This window comes from Sarcophilus harrisii, chromosome 3 (assembly GCF_902635505.1).
Source record: "Sarcophilus harrisii chromosome 3, mSarHar1.11, whole genome shotgun sequence".
NCBI lineage: Eukaryota > Metazoa > Chordata > Mammalia > Dasyuromorphia > Dasyuridae > Sarcophilus > Sarcophilus harrisii.
In genome coordinates, this window is record NC_045428.1 from 464,604,977 (window position 1) to 464,619,369 (window position 14,393).

Consider the following 14,393-nt stretch of genomic DNA (forward strand, 5'->3'; position numbering starts at 1 on the left):
TGCCCCAAAACAAGACTAAAGGTTCCTTAAAGCCACAGTTTCTGAAAGTTGAGGCCCCAGCACAAAGGTAGACATTGAGTAATGTATACTGAATTGAGTTGAACCAAATTGAATTGAATTTGCTGTCACTTCCATCTCCAACCTTTAAAATTTTTCATTTATAATGTCATTGACAAAGAAAGACCTAGCAAAAACCCTGGGTGCTAAGGAGGGGAGCAGTTCCATTCACTTAACACAATTAAAATGGTGATTACTTATTATGTGCTCTTTCAAAAGAAAGATTGGGGAGGGTGGAGAGTCTTTAACCAGTTTTTTTTGAAGCCTTCACTATGTCCATTATAGCTTCGTAGTAGAGTTCATCACATTTTGTTTCCCCTTCCAAATTCCCTTCTTTCAAACTATCCCCTGATAAAATTGTCTTATGCAGAGGTCTGTGCTGTCTCTCTGTTCTAAAATCTGTTTCTTCATATTGCCTTTCTGTTGAAGTTCAATTTTTCTTTGCCTATCATTCAAATCCTTACAAATTTTAAAACCACCCTAAAAACAAACTATTTTCTTTTCTCCCTAAACATGCCCTAAATGAAGAGAGATCAGCTTACAAACTTTATTTCACATTTTTTTTTCTGAAATGTTCTTTGCCCCAAAACAAGAAATTTTAAAGGATGCTCTATAGCACTAAGTCATCCTTTTTGATTATTCTAGACACCAATGATTGTGACAATAATAACTGAAATTTATATAGTACTTTAAAGCCTGCAAAGTGTTTTTTCTTTGTCACCTCATTTGAATCATACAACATCCCTCTGAGGGAAGTCCAGCAGGTACAATTCTCCTCATTTTACAGATAAGAAAGCTGAGTCTCAGAAAGATTAAGTAATATGTCCACAGTCACTCAGCTTTCAAACCCAAGTCTTCCTAATTCCATGTCCCATATTGTTTCTGCTATATTTCACTGAAGTCAAGTCCTTGCCATTTCACCTCTGTAAGATCTCTTTGAGGTGAAAGATCTCTTTTCCATTCTTCCTCTTCATTCAAATAACCGCCATCTTAACTGAAGCCTCATTATAACTTCCTAATAGGTTTCATCATCTCAATTTGTTTCCCTGTCCAAATTCCCATCTTTCAAACTGCCCCTTAATAAAATTATCTTATGCAGAGATCTGTGCTATGTCTCTGTTCTAAAATTTGTGTCTCCATATTGCCTTTCTGTCAAGTTCAACTTTCCTTTGCATATCATTCAAATTCCTCCAAATTTCAAAACCACTCTACCTGCCTAAATTTATTTCAGATAGTCTCTCTATACCCTAATCCCTTTCCTCTAAATAAACTACTCTCTGTCTTTTCCAAATATGTCCTAAATTAGCAAGGGATTTTATACTGATGATGGTGATGATGAAGTGGATGACTTTCAAAATAGATGAAATGGGTGGGGAAGGAGAGATGAAGAGGGAAAGAGAGGGAGAGAGAGAATAAGAAGGAGGGAGGGAAAGAGGAGGAGAGAGAGAAAGAGAGAGACAGAGACAGAATCAGAGAGAGGGGGAAGGGAGGAAGAGAGGAAGGAAAAAAGGGGAAGGGAGAGAGAGAGAAGAAGAAGAAGAGAGAGAGAGGAGACTGAAACAGAGAAAGACAAAGAGGAAGAGAAACAGACAGAGACAGAGGAAGGGAGAGGGAGAGGGGAGGAGAGGGAAAGGAAAAGACAAAGAAAGAGAGGGATGGAGAGAGAGAAAGCACAAATGCACATGAACTGTTTAATTATATTGATTTCTTTGCCTAGAATGTGCACCTCCCTCTCCCCTTCAAATATAGAATTCCTACTTATCCTTTCAAGCCTAATTCATTTATATAATGTTTTATTTAAGATATATAAAGTACTTCCTCTACAACTATCCTGTGTAAAGAATTGACAGCTTATTATCTCCATTTTATAAATGAGGAAACTGAGGCCCAGAGATTGAAAGGAATTTACTCAAAGTAACACAGCTAATAAATGTCAGAAACATTAGTCAAACCTAGGTTTCCCAAATCCAAATTTACCAGTATTTCCACTACCTTTCTGATCCTTGCTCTACTGATAATAAAACATGCACAAAGGCAACAATCATGTAGCTAATCTTTCAATTCACCAGCAATAGTAATCAAACTTTCCTCTCAAGTTTGCCAAACAAAGCTATCCCCAAACATGAATAGTGATACATTCACTAGCTATGTTATCAAGGTCTTTACAAAGTTTTCCCCATTTTTGACTGAATTAATGCAGTGAGATGCAATGTTTTATCTGGGTTGTACCATATGCTATAAAACCTAAGATAACTCCATAGAAAGATATGAGAGCAATACAAAGAAATTCAGTCTAATTATTCTACTGTATGAAACAATGCATGACCGACAAACCCAAATTTTTATTGTCAAAAACAAACAAACTTAGTAGCCTCAACTCTGTAAGTCGAAATGCTTTGTTACACAGTTATTATATCCCTGTGATTTGGCATTCTAGTGCACAATCCTGTTCCTGCCATTGGTTACTGAAATTCCAGTCACATCCTGGCAATTTTGCTATCACTCTTACTGTAAAGTCACCTTGTAGGTTTCCCATACAAGCCTATGATTATTTTTCAACTTTATTGCTAAGCTGATTTGTTTTCCATTTGTTTATTGATGAATTTCTCAGCTAACCAGAAACATTTGCTCAGTGGCAATGAATAAGACCCTGCAATATTTACAAGACAAACCTTCGGAGCCTGCAGTAGTAAAATGCACAACTGATGGCAGCCTCAGTCCCATAATTCATGTAGCAGCTAACATGGGGTTCTGGGTACTTATCAATTCACGCTTCTCCCACCCCGGACAAGGGAGACAGGCTCACAACAAAGCCTAAGGGAGTACAGAACAATGTCCATTCTTTATTCCTGCCAAAGCCTGGAGAGTGAAAAACACCAAACATTAACATCTGAGCAACAATCTTTTATGCTAATGTGTCCCTTGCCTTTTTCCCCAGTCCTAGGGAGTATGTTGAGCTCAGGGAACACACTGCAGGTTTCCACTCCTATCCTGAGTTGGTAGTGTGTGCACGGAAACTCCAGTAAGTGTCTTGGAGATTTCTGACTTCTGATGGCAGCAATGGTTTTGCAGGCTTTACCCAGTACTGTCATGTTTTGAGCCGAGGCTGATATAACTCAATTCAATTTTATCCATCAATAAGAGAATGTGCGTGCTAGTTTCAGACAGCATCTTTAATGTCACATTCTTTTCTCAACTGAAATTCCATTTGGAGTGCTTAAAAGGAGAGAGAAACCTTATATAGTAAGTTATGTTGGCTCCCGTACCCGCCAGATTTCCCGTTTCAGAAAAATGTCATTCACCAATATTAGAAAATATTCTTCCTGAAACTGCCTCAGGATTAAAGATAATTTTAATGCAATCACTATCACGCTTTCCTATATTCTATTTCTGGTGGAAGAAAGCAAACGTGCTCCTCAATCAACTATCTCACTTGGACAGTCTCTCGAGACTGCAAAATTCCTAGGAGAAGAAATTTGGACTATCTCTTTTCTGAAGACATGTGTTGGCTTTTTCTGAGAAACACACAAAGGGAGGGATGGAAGCCAGGGAAGTGACTGCCTTCCAGAAAAGGATGGAAAACAAGGGAATTATACTGATAGACAAGGTAAGTCAATAAACAAAATGGACAGTACAGTATGGAACTCAGGGCCTCATGATTGGGTAGGATTGAAAAAAGTTCTTTGTAATTAAGGGGCAATTAGACAAAGTTTAATGAAGCCCTGTTAGATCTGAGGCTCATGATTGAGCAAGGTCAATGTGATTAAGTCTGTTCCATTATTTATAAGTTTGCTTATAATTACTGTGAATCCCCCACATTTTGTATGTTGTAATGGAACTCAAAGATCTGTTATTTTAGCACCTCATGATGCCTGTGTCTGTTTTAGAAAAAATGTAAGTCACTGAACCAAAAATACATACAGCATGCTGTGACATTAATCAAGAGAGCTATACAATATTTTTCTTGGAGTACAAAATGCAAAATTTCAAGAACTCTTGGAATAATGAGGACCAATAGTACTTTTATTCTCTGCCCATTGCTGATAGAAAACAATAAACCTATATGAGTATTTGTCGTAGACTCACGGTTTGAACTTTTTGTGGATTTCTCTATTAGAGGCCATTCCTAATTAAATTCATAAATCCTATGACTAGTGTCAATGTGGGTAATTAAATGAGTCGATTGTTAAATCAGCTGGAGCAGGAAATGTAGATAAATGTGGGAATGAACAATAAGAAGATGCTTTATTTTAAATTTGCATGACTAACATTTCCTTGCTGGTATGGGAGTTGGCTTCTAGCGTCTGCTTCAGACACATGAAAATTCAATTAAATTATCAGCTATGAATTACAGTAAAGCAAATATCAACATCAGAAACCGTAACCTAATTATTTTATGAATTTTAAACCGGAAAGAAAGGTCAAATCTCAGGTTAGTACCACTGACTGATTTTTTAGAAAGCTAGCAGTTGGAAAGGAAATACTACAAAAATAAGATTTCCTCTGAAAAATAGGCAATGGGAAAAGTCTTCTTCTATTTATTCCTTCCTTTTGGCAGATTCTCCTAAAATACAACTTGCTGCTACTCAGGAAAAAAAAAAAAAACTGTCCTAGATGCAGTCCGTCATTTCTTAAGAGAGGTACTTACTTTTATGAAATAAACCCAATAGGATTTCAGGTCCCAGGCACTCACACATCATTTTCTCTTTCTCAAATCATGATTTTACCTTCCCATATGTTCATTTCTTATCTGGTCACTGCTAACCCTTGACCCCCTAATACTTTGTGCTTTAGTGATCCATTTCTAGAAATGGTCACCTATGGTCATGAAGGGGGCAAAGAGCCAGTGATTACTCAGGACTATTTAAAAGGACATAATGAGTTTTCACTATTATCTAGATAGCCAAGGCCTATCTAGGAAAAAAAAAAAAAAACAGCAACTAGTATTCTAGGCAGAGGACTGACATTAGAAGAAATATTGGAGTTCAATCATTTCTAATCCTTTGTGATTCTTTTTGGAGTCTTCTTGACAAAGATACTGGAATTATTTGTCATTTCCTCCTCCTTTACTGGTGGAGGAAACTAAGTCAAACAGGGTTAAGTGAATTGTCCAGGATCACATAACCAGTAAGTATCTGATGTTAGATTTGAACTCAGAAGGTGAGCTTTCCTGACTCCAGGCCAGGTACTTTATGCACTATGTCACCACCTAGTGGCACGTTAGAAAAATACCTGAGTTCAGGTTTTGCCTCTAACATCTATCACCTGTGTGCTTATGGGTAAGTCACCTGGTGCAGCTATATAAAAAGACTAAATTGCAAATGAATTATTGATCTATATCACTTGACATAGTTCCCAGATTCGACATTTTCTCTCTGATAAAAAGTTAGGGCTTAAGTTTTCTCTCGCAAAACACAAACTTTGACTTTGTTATACATTTCACCAACCATTTAGCAAGTTTTATTCCTGATTTAACTCTCCCACTACACCCAGATCCAAGTTAACTTTTAATAGAAAATTGTGTCATTGAATATGCATGCTCCTGAGGAGGTGGGGGGGTAGGGAAAATAGGGGATTTTAGGAACAACAAGATTAACATGCTTATCTTCATTCATGTTGCTTCTTTTCCAATAGAATGTAAGCTCCTTGAAACAGGGACTCATTCTTTTTTTGCCTATGTATTTATTCTCAGCATCTCACAAAGTACTAGTTGCAAAGCATGTCTTTAATAAATGCTTCTTAAATAAAGGAAGCGGTAACCAAACAATAAATCAGCAAATATTGGTTGAGAGTAGAGTGTATACAAAGTATTGTGCAATTAATTTCATTGTTTGTTTTTGTTCTGCGGTTTTTCAGTCACATCTGACTATTTGTGACACCATTTGGAATTTCCTTGGCAAAGATACTGAAGTGGTTTGCCATTTCCTTTTCTAGTTCATTAAGGAAACTGAGGCAAAAGGTTAAGTAATTTGCCCAGTATCACACAGTTAGTAACTGTCTGAGACTGGGTTTGAATTCAGACTTCCTAAATCTAGGTCCAGTGCTCTATCCACTGGGCCACCCAGCTGCCCCTCACTGCTATGGGAAAGCCCCCCAAAAAGTAAAGTTCTGATTCTTGTTCCCAAAGATATTAGTCTCATAGCTCATTGATCTAGGATTGCAAGAGCCTTAGAGGTTGTCTTGTCCAATCTTCTTACTATATAAATGATAAAATTTAGGTATATAGAGGACAAAACGATCTGCCCAAAGTTATGGAGGTAGAGAGCAGCAAAGGAGAGATTATGAACACAGGACTTCTGACTTCAGAGTTATTGTTCTTTCCAATATACCATGTAATATCTACTCGCTACTGCTACTACTGCTGCTGCTGCTGCTGCTGCTGCTGATGTTAGCTGATATTTCAATAGCATTTTCAAGTTTACAAAATACTTTACATAAATTATATCAGTGTGACGATTAGAACACTTGACTGGATTGAGAAAGACACTTTCAATTCTCATCTCAGACACTTATTAACTGTCACTTACCTTTCTATACCTCAGTTTGTTCAACTGCAAAATAAGAGGAGTGGACTTGATAGACACTAAAGTCCCTTCTATCTCCAATTCAATGTTCTTATGACTTTATTTAAGCCTCACAAGAATCCTATATAGTAGATACTATCAGAATTGTATAGCCATTAAAGATGGAAAAGCCATGGTCATAAATAAGAATGAAGATTTGAAACCAGGTTGTGCTTGCTGCATGGTAATATTCTATCCACCAAATCACTCTGTCTTTTTGGGATGCCAAGGCAATTATTTCAAAGTACTAAAAGCATGAGAGTAATTATTATAATAAGGTGGTTCTCAAATCAGAAGCACAGAGAAGAGTCAAAGAGACCGAAGATCATTTTGCTTGGAGAAGAGATGGCCATAGGGTGGTTCAATAAATTGCAAGCATATAAAACTATAATGAAGAATAGAAATAATGATAATAATTTGCATTAACTTAGTGTTTTAAGGTTTGCCAAGAGCCTTCTTTAAAACAACCCTAGATGAAGACAGAAAAACATGTATTATCTAGAGTTGAAAGGGGCCATCAGCTATCATTCAGTCCAACTCCTTCATGTTAGAGATGAGAAAGTCATAGTTTATGTCTTATCATCTTATCTGAAGAATAAAATAAATGTTCTTTATTCCACCAGGAAAGGTGCACGTTAGACTGATGGCAAAAGTTTCTAGTGCTGAAGCTTGCTAAATTATTGTAATTTGGGAAGCTGGGAAACTTTTATCTCTATAAAAAATATCCAAGCACACAAGGTAGGCAAAAGTCTCAAAGTGGATACAGAATTAGATGGAGTTGCTGGTGGTATAGTGCACAGAGTTCTTGGCCTGGAGTCAGAAAAATCTGAGTTCAAATGTCTCAAATACTTATTGGCTGTGTGATGTTGGACAAGTCATTTAACCTCAATTTGCCTTGGTTTCCTTATCTGTAAAATGAAGATAATAATAGCACACTTACCTCTCAGGGTTGTTAGGAGAATATCTATAAATATCTCTTAGGAGAGTGCTTGGCATATAGTATAATGCCAGTCATAATGATAATAATTTATGCCAAAAGTATGTTCACAGGCCATTCTTTTCTTAATAATTATTGGACTAGCTATCAATTCAGAATAGTCTGCTTTCTCATAATTAAAACTAATTCTGAGATGGAGGAAGAAAGAGAGCTCAAGGACCCTATATGCATGCAAAAACCAAGATTTTTGTGAGGATCAGATGATATAACACATGGAAAGTGCTTTTCTAAATCTTAATGTGTTATATTAATATTAGCTATTATCTTTACTGGAGAAGCTGGTTAGCACCATGGATAGTCAAGAAGACAGATCTTCCTCTTTTCAAAACTGGACTCAGACACTAACTAGCTATGTGACCCTATCCAAGTAGCTTAGTATGCTGGCCTCAGTTTCCTCATCTGTCAGATGAGCTGGAAAAGGAAATGGCAAATCATTCCAGTATCTTTGCCAAGGACACTCCAAACAGGGCCAACAAAAGTCATACAGGATCAAAAGGACTGAACAACAAAATTATCATTACTATATATATAAAACAATATCTCAAATTTGTAACGTACTTCAAGCTTTTCAGAGTGATTTTACATGTATTAACTCATTTGATTTATTAATTCATCTATTAATATTCATTAAGTTACTATGATCTAACAAATGATAGGTACTAAGTGAAATATAAGGATAATAATAATGATATAAAGAAAATATAAGTCCCTTCCTTCAAGGAGCTTAGAGCCTGGTAAAGAAGAATAAGAGATGTATACATATGAATTTATTGTTAAGTGTACTTGGGAAGTAGAAAAAGATATGAAAGCCAAAAAAACCCATGTGAGGTAGATATAGTAGGTATTATTGCATTATTTATCTCTATTTTGCAGATAAGAAAAACAAGGCAATGGAGTTTTAGTTCATTTAAGGTTACAGAACTACTAAAAGGCAAGCCAAGATTTGAACCAATTTCTTCTGATTCCACCACCCACTTTTCTCCCCACTAGAACATGCTACTTCCCTGGGAGAAGTGAACCTCCACAGGACAAAAATTTATATGAAGAATTAGAAGAGGGATGTGGTTAGAGGCATCAAGCCAACCAGAAGACAAATGCAAAGATCCAGGAGTGAATTCCTAAATCTGCCCCAGCCCTTGACAAATTAAGACTTTTTGGATTCTTTGGATTATGGAGTACACAACAATCCCAAAAATATAGTCAACAATTCTCAGATCTGCTTTACAAAAATTAAGCAAAATATAGAGCTCTGTCATCATTGGTTTTACAGCCCATGCTATGCTTGACCATAGGAAGAAAGGAAAGAAGTTCATGATAAACCAAAGTGACAACAGAGTGGAATATTCAAGTACAGTCCAATTATATGCCATAGAAGTTGCTAAATAATGTTCACCTGCTTTCCACCTCCATTACTACATAGAGAACAGAAGGCCCACCTTTCCCATAAAAGTATTTGTTGTTTTCTCTGGCATAGTTACAGTGGCTCACTTAAAGCCCCACCCTCTTAAGTCCAAAACCACTAAGTGGGACTCCAGATTCTCTCAGCAACCTTTAGAGTCCACATGTTTTCTCATGACACTCATTTATACAGATAGCTAAATGTTTTTGGTTGCTAAGAGATTTATTCTTTAAAGGCAAAATAATGATTCTGATTCTATGACTGGTAAAATACTTCTGAGTAACTTGGAGAGATTAGACAGAGGCCCCTTTAGTCCTGTGAAAGTAGGACTACTTGAGTCTATGTATTTACTTTCACACCTGGGATAAGGCCATCCTGACCCTTGCAAATCAAGCAGACCTGTTTCACACATGAGAGAACTCCTCCTTGGACTAGACTTGCAGTGAGTTCAATCTTGTCCTCATCAGAAATTCTGAGCATCCCCAGAGATCCTGTGAGATAAGGGCATTCTAATCCCTTTAGGAAAGCTCCCTTAAAGGAATTTATGACCAAAGAAGAACTAGAGATCATTACTGATCACAAAATAGAAAATTTCGACTATACCAAACTGAAAAGTTTTTGTACAAACACAACTAATGCAGACAAGATTAGAAGGGAAGCAATAAACTGGGAAAATATTTTTACAGTCAAAGGTTCTGATAAAGGCCTCATTTCCAAAATATATAATTAACTCTAATTTATAAAAAATCAAGTCATTCTCCAATTGAAAAATGGTCAAAGGATATGAACAGACAATTCTCAGATGAAGAAATTGAAATTATTTCTAGTCATATGAAAAGATGCTCCAAGTCATTATTAATCAGAGAAATGCAAATTAAGACAACTCTAAGATACCTGTCAGATTGGCTAAGATGACAGGAAAAAATAATGATTATTGTTGGAGGGGATGCAGGAAAACTGGGATATTGATGCATTGTTGGTGGAGTTGTGAACGAATCCAACCATTCTGGAGAGTAGTTTGGAACTATACTCAAAAAGTTATCAAACTGTGCATACCCTTTGATCCAGCAGTGTTACTACTGGGCTTATACCAAAGAGATTATAAAGAAGGGAAAGGGACCTGTATGTGCACGAATGTTTGTGGCAGCCCTTTTTGTAGTGGCTAGAAACTGGAAACTGAATGGATGTCCATCAGTTGGAGAATGGCTGAATAAATTGTGGTATATGAATATTATGGAATATTACTGTTCTGTAAGAAATGACCAACAGGATGATTTCAGAAAGGCCTGGAGAGACTTACACGAACTGATGCTGAGTGAAATGAGCAGGACCAGGAGATCATTATATACTTCAACAACAATACTATATGATGACCAGTTCTGATGGACCTGGCCATCCTCAGCAGTGAAATCAACCAAATCATTTCTAATGGAGCAGTAATGAACTGAACCAGCTACACCCAGAGAAAGAATTCTGGGAGATGACTAAAAACTATTACATTGAATTCCCAATCCCTATATTTATGCCCACATGCATTTTTGATTTCCTTCACAAGCTAATTGTACAATATTTCAGAGTCTGATTCTTTTTGTACAGCAAAATAACGATTTGGTCATGTATACTTATTGTGTATCTAATTTATATTTTAATATATTTAACATCTACTGGTCATCCTGCCATCTGGGGGAGGGGTGGGGGTAAGAGGTGAAAAATTGGAACAAGAGGTTTGGCAATTGTCAATGCTGTAGAGTTACCCATGCATATAAACTGTAAATAAAAGGCTATTAAATAAAAAAAAAGAAAAAAACATGAAAAAAGAGATATGATAATGACAATGACTATAATCAAATTGATGATCATCTTTCCCCTTAAAACTCAGGGCTGTCCCTGACACATCACTCTACTCAATAAACTCAAATGGATCAAAGTTAAAAAAAAAAAAAAAAAAAAAAAAAAAAAGGAAAGTTTCCTTAAACCATTATCCACATCAGCTTCTCTTCTCTCTACATATCTCAACTGGGAGATTCAAGACTGGACTCCTATTTCTTTCTTCCCATCTCCTAGTCATTTAGCATGGCTTATTGATGTTGACCCAAAAGCTGTGGAATGAATGAACTTAGATAGGAAAGGTACCTTAGATTCACAGGAGTTTGGGACTGGACTTCTAGTTGATGACTGTTCTGGAAAAAATAAGAGCCCAGGCAATCATAAAAGAGAAAAAAAGAAAAATACAAAGTTTTACACCAGAGGAGAACCTAAAGGAATTAGATAGTTAGGGGGAAAGAAATTAAATAAAAACTACCCTGATTCTTTTCAGATTTTTAGTGAAATAATTCAGTTTCTTCCTCTCCAACTCCATGCCTTCATTTTCCCTCCTATCTGATATCAGGATCTCAGTGGTTCTATATTGTATTGTCAAAGCTTTAGATTTAAATTCTATATAGGGAGAGATTATATTAGAGATACTTTTAGAGAGAGGATAAGTCTCTGCAAAATAGTTTGGAAATCTGTGAGAAAGCTTTATTTTTTTTTACTCAGATCTAAAAAAGAGTTAATAAGGTTCTGGACCCTTACTCTAGCCCACTCCCTTTTACTCATGAGTCCTATCTCATGAGTAACAACTCTGGGGCATGTGTCTAAGTTGGGTAATTCTCAGCTTCCTGGGATGTAGTGATTTGCTCCATCTTTTATTTTTTAAAGCATTCAAAGAGGAAAGAAAACAGGAAGCTAAATTATTTTTCCTCTTTTTCCCCCTCTCCTTATAGAATATCATGGCCACCTTTGATTCAGCTGACAGTATTTGTATTTCTGTATTTTGTTCCTATTTTAGAAAATTATAATGTAAAGGGAAAATCAGACTTTTGTCAAATTAGCATTATGATTTGAGTCCAATTAAAAGTTCTGGGCTTTTGTTAATTTTTTTTAAAGAAAAAAATTCTGAGCCTTCATAGAGAATCGTCACCCCTCAGAAGAAGTCATCTGAAACAAACATCTTTAGGCGCTTTCTCTGTAGACACTAAACATTCTGAAATTAATTTTTTGTTTAATCTCTGATTTTTTTTCCTAATTATCTTTTCCCACACATGCTAATAGGCTCACAGCTAGCACCTTTCTTTAAGAAAGATGATCAAAAGGTGGTGTTTTCCCCCCTGAAGAGTCTAACATGATTCATTTGGCATCTAAAGTGGCTAATAATACAATGTATACTATGGGAGGCACTGTCCAAAGCAACAGTCATAAGGAACTTCAGATTATTAACATGAATAGTCCTTGTAAACACTGAACAAAGAAGCAATCTCCTTTGCAGGAGACCATTTCTTTGTACTGTTCCTTATCAGGCACATAGTCAACTAAGTCCACTCAGGCTCACTTAAGTTTCTCTCTAATTTTTTTTTTTTACCCCTTTTCCTTTTTTCCCCTCACTGCCCAGCTTTGTAATAAATGTATACCCTCATATATACATAAACAACTTGTTGTTATTCAGTCATTTCCATCATGTCTGTGAATCCATTTAAGGTTTTCTTGGGAAAAATACTGGAGCAGTTTATCATTTCTTTCTCCAGTTCATTTTGTAGCTGATGAACTGAGCCAAACAAGGTTAAGTGATTTGCATAGGGTCACATAGCCAGTTTGAACTTGAAAAGATGAGTTTTCCTGACTTCAGGTCCAGTTCTATCCACTGAGTCACACTAGCTATTCCACATATGCATATAAATATATACACATACATATTGATATGTTGTGTCCAGACCAGCTATCTAGAGGATCTCAGTACCAGCCTGAGTTACTGGTCTTAGAAGAGAAGTGAAGAGGAAGGGCCCGTGTGGATGGTCAAACATAGAGTCCATTTATTCCCAAATTCTCTCAGCTTCTATACACTCATACTCTTATACAGCCATAGCACACTGTGCATGCACTAACTATATACTGCCATGTGGGACCACATAAACAACTTGCTATTGTATGTATATGGCTCTTTGCCACTTGGTATCTCTCTGCTTCAACTATAACACAGGTTACCACTGCCCCCTGACTTCTCAGGAAGACCAAGAGCCTTTAGGGGAGATGGGGAGCCGAACCAGACACTGTCAGCAGGTTCCCTCTGTGCTGAAGGGTCTTACACCTCACCCAGAGTTCCCCACTCTCTGTGGTTCTCTACATTAATGTTTTGATGTATAAATCAGTAAGTAGATGATATGGAAAATAAATACATGGTGCTAATTCTTTGTATGTAATATGCACACTACACAACTTCTGTATGTAAGTTCAAAACTGAAAAGAATACATGCTGATACCTGAATGTCTCCATAGAAACAAAGGAATTAAACAACCCAATGACATGTTCTCAAAAGAGAAATTGTCTCAACACAGGTGATTTTAAGTTCAAGCAAATGTATTCTTTGCAAATGTTAAGTAGAAAATCACAGAATTAAAAGAGCAGAGAGTTGGAAGGTGTTAGAGCTTGAAAAGTAGCCTTAAACAAGAGGTTTAAAAGTATTCATTATAAGCAGCTAGGGGGTCTGGTGAATAGAGTCCTGGACTTGGACTCAGGACAACCTAAATTCAAATCTGGTCTAAGATACTTATGGTTATTTTATCTTTTGTTTTTGAAGAAGACAAATGATATCAAGATATAATATTTTGACTCATGAGTGAATTAATTTTAAGTGAGATAAAGTTGCAAAAAATCATCAGCCTTTCTCTCTCTTCCAGAGTGATCAACCAGTGTGAGGACTGAAGTCAGAATGACTAGTGATGATGGTCCTATCATCAATGTCATGGCCATTGGGACAAATTTTTCTCATCTGCCCATTGCACTGATGCAAGTCTTCACTTACTTGGGGTAGACATTTCCCGAATTTACCAACTGGGCACTTTCAACCTAGACTAGCCCATCTGCTGAGATGGTTTACCAGGATATGGCAACTGGACATACTACAGCTTCTTAGAACTATAAGTAAGAGTGCCAGGTAGACACCAAAGATGATTGGGCAAGTCCAAAATAGGTTTGACAGCCCTCCCATCAGAGGTACTAGTCTCTCTGAACACTATATATTCCATCAAAGATACTTACTGTATTTCTGTTATTTAATTTCTGTCTGCCTCAAATTCCTCAATTGTAAAATGGAAATAATAATAGTTGTGAGAAACTATTTGTAAACTCTCAGCATAGAACCTGGAACATATCTGGTACTTAATAAATGTTTATTCCCTTTCCTTTAAACAGAAAGGTGGCTAGCTGGGCATTTAAACTAGTGAGTCTGCACTTTGATGGAATCACTGCAAGGTTCAGGGTTTTCAAAATTACAGGCTCACCCCAGGATAATACACCATGATCAAGTAGGATTTGTATCAGGAATGCAGCGCTGGTTCAATA